This window comes from Loxodonta africana, chromosome 18, assembly GCF_030014295.1.
Source record: "Loxodonta africana isolate mLoxAfr1 chromosome 18, mLoxAfr1.hap2, whole genome shotgun sequence".
In the NCBI taxonomy this organism is placed as follows: domain Eukaryota; kingdom Metazoa; phylum Chordata; class Mammalia; order Proboscidea; family Elephantidae; genus Loxodonta; species Loxodonta africana.
Window position 1 is genome coordinate 54,141,732 of NC_087359.1, and position 14,562 is coordinate 54,156,293.

Genomic DNA, 14,562 nt, shown 5'->3' on the forward strand with positions numbered 1-14,562 from the left:
ACACAGGCTGCACATGCCTCTGGAATCTGAGATAAAACAGTACTCTCGGCACAAGATAAGTGATTTTGTCTAATTTACTGTGCTCAGATCTAATAGCTCCTTCTTTTGAAAGAAATCTCTCCTGTCTTATCTCTCCTCTCTCTGCCCTAGCCAGCTTCATTAACAGTTGATTTCCCTGGGCCTGAGATAAGTCCTGCTGTGCTTCCTGAGCCATTCTCCTGGCCTTGGAGAAGGTACAAATTAACAAACGGTGGAAAAATACTCTGCTGACTCCCCTAACCTGGAAGCTCAGAACAGAAGTGGCTCCAGTCCAGGCACAAGTGATCCACAGAGTTTGTCTTTCATCACTGCATGGATCCAGGTAGCTATTATATTGCAAGGGCGAATCTGTTTGAGGCCTGACTGTAATTATTTCAGCTGTGCAGTGCAGAGGCAGATTTTGGGTGTTTGATGCCACTCTGCCTATTAAACAGGGCCTTCACCTACCCACATCAGGGGCCTGAGGACTGGAGGCTCCATCCATGCCACCTAGCCACCTGCAAAAGGGTCCAAGGATAGTGGTACTTACCAGTCCTTACAGGTATAAGCACTGGGTGCCTACTGTACAGCTGCAGAGCCCACTCAACAGAGTGCTCTAGAGAACAGGGATGCTCCTTCCTCACTGACACTTGGGGGAAGGTTATCAGCCCCCTGCCTTCCTCAGAGTGTGACCCCCTGCCACTACCAGAAACTTGGCATACACCCATCATCACCGCTCCTCCAAGACAGCAGGTGAGAGACTACACCACACACGAGGTGACCAACTATCAGGACACCTGAGCTGAATCTATGCAAGAATAGTGAATGGACTCCTATGCTCATATACCTGGTAACAGCTCTAGCCATCTGGTAACAGGACATTAGTACTACAAAGGCTCCACTAATCAAGTTAGCTCACTATAGTAGCCTATTTGAGTATACTGAAACTAAACAAAACAAGAAGATAGGACTCAGTGAGAAAATATAAAATAAATTTATACAATAACTTATAGATGGCTCGGAGACAACAGTTGATATCAAATCACATAAAGAAGGAGATCATGATTGCTTCAACAAACTCCCAAAACAAAGAATCAAGGACTCTCCCAGATGAAGATGTATTCCTGGAATTACCAGATGTAGAATACAAAAGATTAATATACAGAACTCTTCAAGACATCAGGAATGACATCAGGAACTAAATCAGGCAACACACAGAAAAAGCCAAGAAACACACAGATAAAGCAGTTGAATAAATTAAAAAGATTATTCAAGAACACAATGAAAAACTTAATAAACTGCAAGAATCCATAGAGAGAGAGCAATCAGAAATTCAGAAGTTTAACAGTAAAATTACAGAATTAGACAGCTCAATAGAAAGTCAGAGGAGTGGAATTGAGGAAGTAGAATGCAGAATTAGTGAGAATGAAGACAAAACACTTGGCAACAATATATTAGAAGAAAAATCAGGTAAAAGAATTAAAAAAAAATGAAGAAACCCTAAGAATCATGTGGGACTCTATCAAGAATAACTTGTGAGTGATTGGAATACCAGAACTGGGAGGGATGACAGAAAATACAGAAAGAATTTTTGAAGATTTTTTGGTAGAAAACTTTCCTGACATCGTGAAAGGTGAAAGGGTATTTATCCAAGATGCTCATCGAACCCCATACAAGGTAGATCCCAAAAGAAAGTCACCAAGACATATTATAATCAAACTTGCCAAAACCAAAGATAAAGAGAAAATTTTAAGAGCAGTCAAGGATAAGCAAAATGTCACCTATAAAGGAGAATCAATAAATAAGTTTGGACTACTCAGCAGAAACCATGCACGCAAGAAGGCAATGGGATGACATATGTAAAACATTGAAGGAGAAAAACTGCCAGCCAAGAATCACATATCCAGCAAAACTATCTCTCAAGTAGGAAGGCAAAATCAAGACATTTCCAGATAAACAGAAAATTAGGGAATTTACAAAAATCAAACCGAAACTGCAAGAAATATTAAAGAGAATTCTCTGGTTAGAAAATCAATAATATCAGATATCAACCCAACACTAGAACACAGAACAGAGCAACCAGATATCAACTCAGATACGGAAATCATAAAAATAAATTAAGACTAAAAAAAAAAAAAAAACACTCAAAACAGGGAACCAGTGATGTCATTATGTAAAAGATGATATTAAATCAATAAAAAGGGACTAAATAAAGTAGGCATAGATCTTCCATATGGAGAGGAAATCAAGGCAATATAGGGAGATACAAGTTAGGTTTAAACTTAGAAAAATGGGGGTAAATATTAAGGTAACCACAAAGAAGACTAACAATGCTACACTTCAAAACAAAAAACAAGAAAAACATAAAGCCTCAGGAAAAACAAATTCAACCACAATGAAAAAGAGGAACACACAATTTACAAAGAAAAACTTCTCAGCATAAAAAAGTTAAGTGGAAAATGAAACTGTCAACAGCACACAAAAAAAGGCATCAAATGACAGCACTAAACTCATATCTATTTATAATAATGCTGAATGTAAATGGACTAAATGCACCAATAAGGAGACAGAGAGTTGCAGAATGGATTTAAAAAACCATGATCCGTCTATATGATGCCTACTAGAGACACACCTTAGAGACACAAACAAACTAAAACTCAAAGGATGGAAAAAAATATCAAGCAAACAACAATCAAAAAAGCAGGAGTGGCTATACTAATTTCTGACAAAAGAGACTTCAAACTTAAATCTACCACAAAGGATATGGAAGGACACTATATAATGATTAAAGGGACAGTATACCAGAAGGATATTACCATATTAAATATTCATGCATTCAACAACAGAGCTTCAAGATACATAAAACGAACTCTTACAGCATTGAAAAGTGAGATAGACAGCTCCACAATAATAGTAGGAGACTTGAACACAGCACTTTTAGTGAAGGACAGGACATCCAGAAAGAAGCTCAATAAAGACACAGAAGAGCTAAATGCCGCAATCAACCAACTTGACCTCATAGACATATACAGAACTCTCCACCCAACAGCATCCAAGTATACTTTCCCTTCCACTGCATGTGGAACATTCTCTAGAATAGACCACATGTTGGGCCATAAAGTGAGACTTAACAGAATCCAAACCATCGAAATATGACAAAGCATCTTCTTTGATCATAAAGCCATAAAACTAGAAATCAATAACAGAAAAATCAGGGAAAATAAATCAAACACATGGAAACTGAACAACACTTTGCTCAAAAAAGATTGGATTATAGAACAAATGAAAGATGGAATAAAGAAATTCATTAATTCCAATGAGAATGATAACACTTCCTATCAGAACCTTTGTGACAGAGCTAAAGCAGTGCTCAGAGGTCAATTTATGCCAATAAATGCACACAAACAAAAAGAAGAAAGGGTAAAAATCCAAGAATTATCACTAAAACTTTAACAAATAGAAAGAGAGCAACAAAAGAAACCCTCAGGCACCTGAAGAAAACAAATAATAAAAATTAGAGCAGAATTAAATGAAATGGAGAATAGAAAAACAATTGAAAGATTTAACAAGACCAAAAGCTGGTTCCTTGAAAAGATTAACAAAATCCATAAACCATTGGCCAGACTTACAAAAGAAAAACAGGAGATGGAGGAAATAAACCGAATAAGAAATGAGATGGGCAATATCACAACAGACCCAACTGAAATTAAAAGAATCATAACAGAGTACTATGAAAAATTGTACCCCAACAAATTTGAAAACCTAGAGGAAATGGACAAATTTCTAGAAACACATTACCTACCTAAACAAAAACAGAGACAGAACAGCTAAGTAAACCCATAACAAAACAAGAGATTGAAAAAGTAACTTAAAAACTCCCAACAAAGAAAAGCCTTGGCCCCTACGGCTTCACTGGAGAATTCTACCTAACCTTCAGAGAAGAGTTAACACCACTGCTACTAAGGGTATTTCAGAGCATAGAAAAGGATGGAATATTCCCAAACTCACTCTACGAAGCCAGCATATCCCTGATACCAAAACCAGGCAAAGACACCACAAAAAAAGAAAATTATAGGCCAATATCCCTCATGAACATAGATGCAAAAATCCTCAACAAAATTCTAGCCAATAGAATTCAACAACATATCAAAAAAATAATTCACCATGACCAAGTGGGATTCATACCAGGTATGCAGGGATGGTTCAACATTAGAAAAACAATTAATGTAATCCACCACATAAACAAAACAAAAGGCAAGAATCACATGATTTTATCAATTGATGCAGAAAAGGCATTTGACAAAGTTCAACACTCATTCATGATAAAAACTCTCAGCAAAATAGGAATAGAAGGAAAATGTCTCAACATAATAAAGGGCATTTATACAAAGCCAAAGGCCAACAAACATCACCCTAAATGTAGAGAGCCTGAAAACATTCCCATTGAGATCAGGAACCAGACAAGGATGCCCTTTATCCCCACTCTTATTCAACATTGCGCTGGAAGTCCTAGCCAGAGCAATTAGGCTAGATAAAGAAAAAAAGGGCATCCAGATTGGCGAGGAAGAAGTAAAAGTATCTCTATTTGCAGATAACATGATCTTCTACACAGAAAACCCTAAGGAATCCTCCAGAAAACTACTGAAACTAATAGAAGAGTTCAGCAGAGTATCAGGATACAAGATAAACATACAAAAATCAGTTGGATTCCTCTACACCAGCAAAGATAACATTGAAGAGGAAATTACCCAATCAATACCATTTACAGTAGCCCCTAAGAAGATAAAGTACTTAGGAATAAATCTAACCAGAAGCATAAAAGACCTATACAAAGAAAACCACAAGATACTACTGCAAAAAGAAACCAAAAGAGACCTAGATAAGTGAAAAAACATACCGTGCTCATAGATAGGAAGACTCAACATTGTAAAAATGTCCATTCTACCCAAAGTGATCTATAGATACAATGCAATCCCGATCCAAATATCAGTGACATTTTTTAATGAGATGGAGAAGCAAATCACCAGCTGCATATGGAAGGGAAAGAGGCCCCGATAAGTAAAAGCATTACTGAAAAAAAAGAACAAAATGAGAGCCTTCACTCTACCTAATTTTAGAGCCTATTATACCGCCACAGTAGTATATAAAACAGTCTGGTACTGGTACAACAACAAATACATAGACCAATGGAACAGAATTGAGAATCCAGACATAAATCCATCCATATAGGAGCAGCTGACATTTGACAAAGGCTCAAAGTCAGTTAAATGGGGAAAAGACAGTCTGTTTAACAAATGGTGCTGGCATAACTGGATATCCATCTGCAAAAAAATGAAACAAGACCCATATCTCACACCATGTACAAACACCAACTCAAAATGGATCAAAGACCTAAATATAAAATCTAAAATGATAAAGATCATGGAAGAAAAATTAGGGACAATGCTAGGAGCCCTAATACATGGCATAAACAGTATATAAAACATTACTAACATTGTACAAACACCAGAAGAGAAATTAGGTAACTGGGAGCTCCTAAAAGTCAAACATCTATGCTCATCCAAAGACTTCACCAAAAGAGTAAACAGATTACCTACAGACTGGGAAAAAGTTTTTAGCTATGACATTTCCGATCAGCAGCTGATCTCTAAAATCTACATGATACTGCAAAAACTCTACAACAAAAAGACAAATAACCCAATTAAAAAGTGGGCAAAGGATATGAACTGGCACTTTACTGAAGAAAACATTTAGGCTGCTAACAGATACATGAGGAAATTCTCACTATCATTAGCTATTAAAAAAACCCAATTAAAATCATTAGCTATTAGAGAAATGCAAATCAAAACTACAATGAGGGGGGGCGGAGCCAAGATGGCGGACTAGGCAGACGTTACCTCGGATCCCTCTTACAACAAAGACACGGAAAAACAAGTGAATCGATCACATACATAACAATCTACGAACCCTGAACAACAAACACGGATTTAGAGACGGAGAACGAACTAATACGGGGAAGCAGCGATAGTTTCCAGAGCCTGGAGCCAGCGTACCAGTCAGGTACGGCACAAGCACAGAGACCTGCTCCACCCCCCTGAACTAACCCCGGGAGGGGGACCAGCCGGTTCCACGGGCGGCGTGGGACGCAGCCGGTAGGAGAAGTCCCCGGGAGGCAGCGACTGGCATTGGAGCGGGGAGAACAGCGTTCCAGCCGGGACACTCGGTCGCGGCACAAGCACGGGGAGCTACTCCACCCATCTGAACTAACCCCGGGAGGGGGCCCACCTGGTTCACGGGGGCGGCACGGCCACGCGGCTGGAGGGACGAGAAGTCCCCTGGAGGCAGCGACTGATTTTGGAGTCGAGAGTGCACTGTCCCAGTAGGGGAGCTTTGATGCTGGGCGTGGGGCTGGAAGCGGAGGATCTGACCGTGACTCCAGCGGGCCAGACCCCCTGGGGGCAATCTCCACACAGCCAGCACACATAGGCGACGCGCCCGCGGGAATCTCAGATATAACAGTCATTCCAAGCAAGACAAGCAACTCTGGCTATATTCTGAGGTGCTACTCTCCTATCTCTCTGTTCCCTCCCCCACCCTCCCCAGGCGGCTTCATTAACATCTGAATAGCCTGAGCCAGAGGGAGAACTCTGATAGGGATCTGACTGCAGTTTTTTTTTAGCGGATTTTCTGGAAAAACTAGTTTCCCAGTGATGGCTCGGAGACAACAATCCATATCAAACCACTTAAAGAAGCAGACCATGACAGCTTCTCCAACCCCCCAAACAAAAGAATCAAAATCTTTCCCAAATGAAGATACAATTTTGGAATTATCAGATACAGAATATAAAAAACTAATTTACAGAATGCTTAATGATATCACAAATGAAATTAGGATAAATGCAGAAAAAGCCAAGGAACACACTGATAAAACTGTTGAAGAACTCAAAAAGATTATTCAAGAACATAGTGGAAAAATTAATAAGTTGCAAGAATCCATAGAGAGACAACATGTAGAAATCCAAAAGATTAACAATAAAATAACAGAATTAGACAACACACTAGGAAGTCAGAGGAGCAGACTCGAGCAATTAGAATGCAGACTGGGACATCTGGAGGACCAGGGAATCAACACCAACATAGCTGAAAAAAAATCAGATAAAAGAATTTAAAAAAATGAAGAAACCCTAAGAATTATGTGGGACTCTATCAAGAAGGATAACCTGCGGGTGATTGGAGTCCCAGAACAGGGAGGGGGGACAGAAAACACAGAGAAAATAGTTGAAGAACTTCTGACAGAAAACTTCCCTGACATCATGAAAGACGAAAGGATATCTATCCAAGATGCTCATCGAACCCCATTTAAGATTGATCCAAAAAGAAAAACACCAAGACATATTATCATCAAACTCACCAAAACCAAAGATAAACAGAAAATTTTAAAAGCAGCCAGGGAGAAAAGAAAGGTTTCCTTCATGGGAGAATCAATAAGAATATGTTCTGACTACTCAGCAGAAACCATGCAGGCAAGAAGGGAATGGGACGACATATACAGAACACTGAAGGAGAAAAACTGCCAACCAAGGATCATATATCCAGCAAAACTCTCTCTGAAATATGAAGGCGAAATTAAGATATTTACAGACAAACACAAGTTTAGAGAATTTGCAAAAACCAAACCAAAGCTACAAGAAGTACTAAAGGATATTGTTTGGTCAGAGAACCAATAATATCAGATATCAGCACAACACAAGCTCACAAAACAGAACGTCCTGATATCAACTCAAATAGGGAAATCACAAAAACAAACAAATTAAGATTAATTAAAAAAAAATACACAAAACTACAATGAGATTCCATCTCACTCCAACAAGGTTGGTATTAATCCACAAAACACAAAATAATAAATGTTGGAGAGGTTGCGGAGAGACTGGAACACTTATACACTGCTGGTGGGAATGTAAAATGGTACATCCACTTTGGAAATCAATTTGCAGCACTTCCTTAAAAGCTAGAAATAGAACTACCATACCCGTTGAAACCCGTTGCCGTCGAGTCGATTCCAACTCATAGTGACCCTATAGAACTACCACAAAAAAAAAAAAAAACCCAGCAATTCCACTCCTTGGAATATACCCTAAAGAAATAAAAGCCTTCACACGAACAGATATATGCATACCCATGTTCACTGCACCACTGTTTACAATAGCAAAAAGTTGGAAGCAATCAAGGTGCCCATCAATGGATGAATGGGTAAAAATTTTGGTATATTCAAGTAATGGAATACTACACAACGATTAAGAACAACGATGTTATCTGTGAAACATTTCATAACATGGAGGAATCTGGAAGGCATTATGTTGAGTGAATTTAGTCAACCGCAAAAGGACAAATATTGTGTGAGACCACTATTTATAAGAACTCCAGATGAAATTTAAACACAGAAGAAAATGTTCTTTGATGGTTATGACGATGGGGAGGGAGGGAGGGAGAGGGATATTCACTAACTAGACAGTAGACAAAAATTTTTTTAGTTAAAGGCAAGGGAAATGCATACCGCAGGGATAGTCAGTGCAACTGGACTAAACCAAAAGGAAAGAAATTTTCTCAATATAACCAAAAGCTTCAAAGGTCAGAGTAGCACGGACGGGGGTCTGGGGACCACGGTTTCAGGAAACATCTAGGTCAATTGGCATAACAAAATGTATTAAGAAAACGGTCTGCATTCCACTTTGGTGACAGGAGTCTGGGGTCTTAAACGCTAGCAAGTGGCCATCTAAGATGCATAAATTGATCTTAACCCACCTGGAGCAACGGAGAATGAAGAACACCAAAGTCACAAGGTAAGTATGAACCCAAGAGACAGAAACGGCAACATAAACCAGAGACTCCATCAGCCTGAGACCTGAAGAACTAGATGGTGCCCATCTACTATCCTGAGCACTGCCCTGACAGGGAACACAACAGAGAGTCACTGATGGAGCAGGAGAATACGGGAATGCAGATCTTAAATTCTCGTAAAAAGACCAGGCTTAATGGTCTGACTGAGACCGGAGGGATCCTGACCGTCATGGTGCCCAGACCCTTTGATAGCCCAAGATTGGAACCATTCCCAAAACCAACTGTACAGACAGGAATTGGCCTGGACTATAAGATAGGCAATGATGCTGGAGAGGAGTGAACTTCGTGGCTAAGTAGACACATGAGACTATGTGGGTGACTCCTGTCTGGAGGTGAGATGAGAAGGAAGAGGCGGACAGGAGTTGGTTGAATGGACACAGGGAACACAGGATGGAAAGGAGGAACGTGCTGTCTCATTAAGGAGAGAGCAGCTGGGAGTGCACAGGGGTGTGTATGGCTTTTTGTATGAAAGACTGACTTGATTTGTAAACTTTCACCTAAAGCACAATAAAAAAAAAAAAAAAAAGATGTGGCGAAACCAAAAAAAAAAATCAAAAGACGCATTGCACTGGGAAAATCCATTGCAAAAGATCTCTTTAAAGTGTCAAAAAGCAAAGATGTCACTTTAAAGACTAAGGTGCACCTGGCCGAAGCCATGGTATTTTCAATTGCCTCATGTGCATGTGAAACCTGGACTATGAAAACGGAAGAGGGAAGAATCGATGCCTTTGAATTGTGGTGTTGGCGAACAATACCGAATATACCATGGACTGCCAAAAGAATGAACACATCTGTCTTGGAAGACGTACAGCTAGAACGTTCCCAGAAGCAAGGTTGGCAAGACTATGTCTCCCCAAAAGAACTAGATGGTGCCCGGCTACCACCAATGACTGCCCTGACAGAGAACACAACAGAGAGTCCCTGAGGGAGAGGGAGAAAAGTGTGGCGTAGAACTCAAATTCACATAAAAAGTCTAGACTTCATCATCTGACCGAGACTGGAGGAAACCCTGAAGGCACGGCCCCTGGACTCTGTTAACTCAGAGCTAAAGCCATTCCCGAAACCCACTCTTTAGACAAAGATTAAAAAAAAGATTAGGCTGGAATAAAACATAAAATCATACTCATGAGGAGTGCTTCTTAGTTTAAGCAAAATAACACAAGATCAAACGTGGGTCTCCTGTCTGGAGGCAGGATGAGAAGGCAGGAAGGGACAGGAACTGGTTGAATGGACTCAAGAAACCTGGGGTGGAAAGGGGGAGTGTGCTGTCACATTACAGGGATTGCAACTAATGTCATGTAACAATATGTGTATAAATTTTTGTGTGAGAAATTAACTTGAGCTATAAACTTTCACCCAAAGCGCACACGCAAACACAAAAGACTATGTCTCACATGTTTTGGACATGTTATCAGGAAGGATCAGTCCCTGGAGGAGGACATCATGCTTGGTAAACTAGAGGATTAGTGAAAAAGAGGAAGATCCTCAACTAAGTGGGTTGACACACTGGCTGCAACAATGGGCTCAAGCATAACAACTGTGAGGACAGCGCAGGACCAGATTGTGTTTCCTTTTGTTGTACATAGAATTGTTGAGTCTGAACCAACTTGACAGCACCTCACACCAATAACAACACGTCCTTTTCTGAATCCGGCTTGAACTTCTGGCATCTCCCTGTTGATGAACTGCTGCAACTGCTTTCGAATGATCTTCAGCAAAATTTTACTTGTGTGTGATATTAATGATATTGTTCAATAATTTCCACTTTCTGTTGAATCACCTTTCTTTTGAATGGGCACAAATATAGATCTCTCCCAGTCGATTAGCCAGGTATCTGTCTTCCAAATTTTTTGGTATAGCTGAGTGAGTACTTCGAGCGCTGCAGCCGTTTGTTGAAACAGCTAAATTGGTATTCCGTCAGTTCCTGGGACCTTGTTTTTCGCTAATGCCTTTAGTGCAGTTTGGACTTCTTCCTTCATTACCATCGATTCTTGATCATATGGTGCTCGCTAAAATGGTTGACTGCAGACCAATTCTTTTTGATACAGTGGCTTTGTATATTCCTTCCATCTTCTTTTGATGCTTCCTGCATCATTCAACAGGTTCCCTGTAGAATTCTTCAATATCGCAACTTGAGGCTTGACTATTTCCTTCAGTCCTTTAGCTTGAGAAACGCCAAGCATGTTGTTCCCTTTTGGTTTTCCAATTCTGACCTTTGCACATTTCATTGTAACACTTTGTCTTCTTGAGCCACCCTTTGAAATCCGTTCAGATCTCTTATTTTATCATGTCTTCCTTTTGCTTTAGCTATTCTACTTTCAACAGAAAGCTTCGGAATCTCTTCTGATGTCCATATTCTGTCTTTCCTTTCTTTCCTGCCTTTTCATTGACCTCTTGTTTTTTTCATGTATGATGTCCTTGACATCATCCCACAACTCTTCTGGTCTTTGTTCATTAGTGTTCCATGGGTCACATTTATTCTTGAGATGGTCTCTAAATTCAGGTGGGATATAGTCAACTTCGTGCTTTGGCTAATATGGATTTATTCTAATTTTCTTCAGCTTCAACTTGAATTTGCATATGAGCAACTGATGATGTGTTCTAAAATCAGCCTCTGGCATCATTTTGACTGGTGATATTGAGCTTTTCCATAGTCTGTTTCCAGTTGATTTGATTCCTGTGTATCCCATCTGGTGAGGTCCATGTGTATAGTTGCCATTTATGTTGGTGAAAAAAGGTATCTGCAATGAAGAAGTCGTTGGTCTTGCAAAATTCTATCATGTGATCTCCAGCATCGTTTCTATCACCCAGGCCATATTTTCCAACCGCCAGTCCTTCTTTGTTTCCAATTTTCTCATTCCTATCACCAGTAATTATCAGTGCATCTTGATTGCATGTCAAATCAATTTCAGACTGTAGAAGTTGGCAAAAATCTTCAGTTTCTTCATCTTTGGCATTAGTTGTTGGTACGTAAATTTGAACAATAGTCTTACTAACTGGCAACTGGTCTTCCTTGTAGGCGTATGGATACTATCCTATCACTGACAGTGTTATACTTCAGGACAGATCTTGAAATGTTCTTTTTGATGTGAATGCAATGCCATTCCTCTTCAAGTTGTTATTCCTGGCGTAATAGACCACATGATTGTCTGACTCAAAATGGCCATTACCATCCATTTCAGCTCACTAACACCTAGGATATTGATCTTTATGTGTTCCATTTCATTTTTGGTAACTTCTGATTTTCCCAGATTCATACTTTGTACACTCCATGTTCTGATTTTTAATGGACGTTTGTAGCTGTTTCTTCTCATTTTGAGTTGTACCACATCAGCAAATGAAGGTCTCGAAAGCTTGACTCCCTTCCATGTCATTAAGATCTACTCTACTTTAAGGAGGCAGCTCCTCCCTAGTCATCTTTTGAGTGCCTTCCAACCTGAGGGGCTCATCTTCCAGCACTATGTCAGACAATGTTCTGATGCTATTCATAAGAGTTTCACTGGCTAATTATTTTCAGAAGTAGAACATCAGTTCCTTCTTTCTTATCTACCTTAGCCTGGAAGCTCTGCTGAAATCTGTCCTTCATGGGCAACCCCGCTGGTATCTGAAATGCTGGTGGCATAGCCTCTAGCATCACAGCAACGTGCAAGTCATCACAGTATGACAAACTGGCAGATGTGTGGGGGCATTTAGCAGAGTTTATTTTGAGCTTGAGAAGACTTGAGTTGATGCTAGTTTTTTGACTTATGGGCAACCCAGAGTGATAACTTTAAGAGAATTATGGGGCCTTGGTTTGGGTTTGCATTCTGTATTGGTACTGTACTGTACACGAGAGAAGGAGATGAGTGTCCCAGAAACATAGGCTAGGTGAGTTACTGGGAGTCTTCCAAGAACTCAAAGTGAGAAATGTTTTGGCTCTCAATGGGGTTTTGGTTGCACTGCGAGAAGTCTCTCAGTGCTACTCTAGCTCTGTGGGAAGTTCAGCAATTAAAGCCAGCAAGTCATTTTCAATTTGCAATTTCCTCTCCCGGCCGTTGGCTTTTGTGTAACCTTCAAAAATACCAAAGTGGAGAGTTTAAGGGAAACTTTTGCAGTTTACATCCCCTAGCATCGCACCCAGCTGTTCAGCTGTCTTTCAAGGAAGTGGTCGCTCTGACTTCTCTTTTTCTCTTCCAAAAAAGCAGTTTCCTAAAGTAGAGTCAATTAATATGGCTATTGTTTAATTGTTGTGGTCAGGACCAACAGCTACTGGTACTGTGGAGATTGTGTAATTTGTTCAATAGATTCACTGACTCCCCTGGGTCCACCACTACAATTCCTTTTATAGCCACCTGTTCCACAGGAGGAGTACACTTCATGCCCATTGATACGGAACTTGGCCACATGACTTGCTTTAGCTAATTAGATGTGGGCAGCAGTTACATATACCATGTATGAGCAGAAGTTAATTGCTATGTTATGGTTCACTATTGCTTTTTTTTTCTTTCCTCTTTTACCATGAGAATGGCAAGACTCAGGTGGAAGGTTGCCCTGTCAGCCTGGATCCCATAATGAAGAAGACATATGGGACAGAAACACAGCAGTTTTTATAAGACATAAAAAAAAGTAGGGTGCTGAGATTTGGGGTAGCTGAGTGAAGAATACATGGAAACTCTCTTTACTAGTATTGCAATTTTTCTATAAGTCTAAAATTTGTTTGAAATAAAAAAAAAGAGAGAGACAGAGGAAGCCTTGTTGAAGTAAATTTTATAGCCTTCAAATAAGGATGGATGTTACTTAAAAAAATAAGTGAGCAAGAGCTCATGAACATAGATACAAAAATCTTCAAGGAAATACTAGCAAGTTGATTCCAACAATGTATAAAAAGAATTATATGCCACAATCAAGTGGGATTTATTCCAGGTGTGCAAGGCTGGTTCACCACTCAATTACAAATCAATTAATGTAATTTCATGATGCGAGGAGCAAGAAATCCCACACCTGGCTGGAGAAAAATGGGTTCAAGTTTCCTGAAAATGAATAGATGTGGCTTGAAAAGGAAACGTGAGCAGGTTATTTTGGAGCTTGAGCACATAACCCACCCCCAACCCCACTTCCCTCCTCCCAAACCCTCTGCCTCAAATCTGCCCAGGCCCCGAGGGCCTGCTGCTCGGTAAGCTCTGTGGTGATATCACGTTTATACCCACTTCCCTTTGGCCTCTTGGCCTCCGCTGGCATTTGAGATTTCACTCCTGATTGATGATCAGGACCGGGGACTGGAGGGGTGGAGGAGAGGCTGGGAGGTGTTGGATCTGGTCTGAAGGTGAGTAACGTCCACCCATAAATTATAGCTGCCAATAAATCAGCTGCTGATTGATTTATCAGGGCACTTTGTGAGTGCTACTTGGGGCTTTGATGGAGGGTGCTCAGTCTGAATCAGTGGCCCTGGACTGGCTCAGAAATATGGAAGCAGAATCCCCTCTCTTTTTCCCCCGCTCCAGATGGTAGAAAGGAAAGTTTTCTAATAAGAGATTGGCTGCTAACCAAAAGGTTGGCAGTTCAAATCCACCAGCCACTCCTTGGAAACCATATGGGGCAGTTCTACTCTGTCCTATAGGGTTGTTATGAGTTGGAACTGATGTGATGGCAATGTGTGTGTGTGTGTGT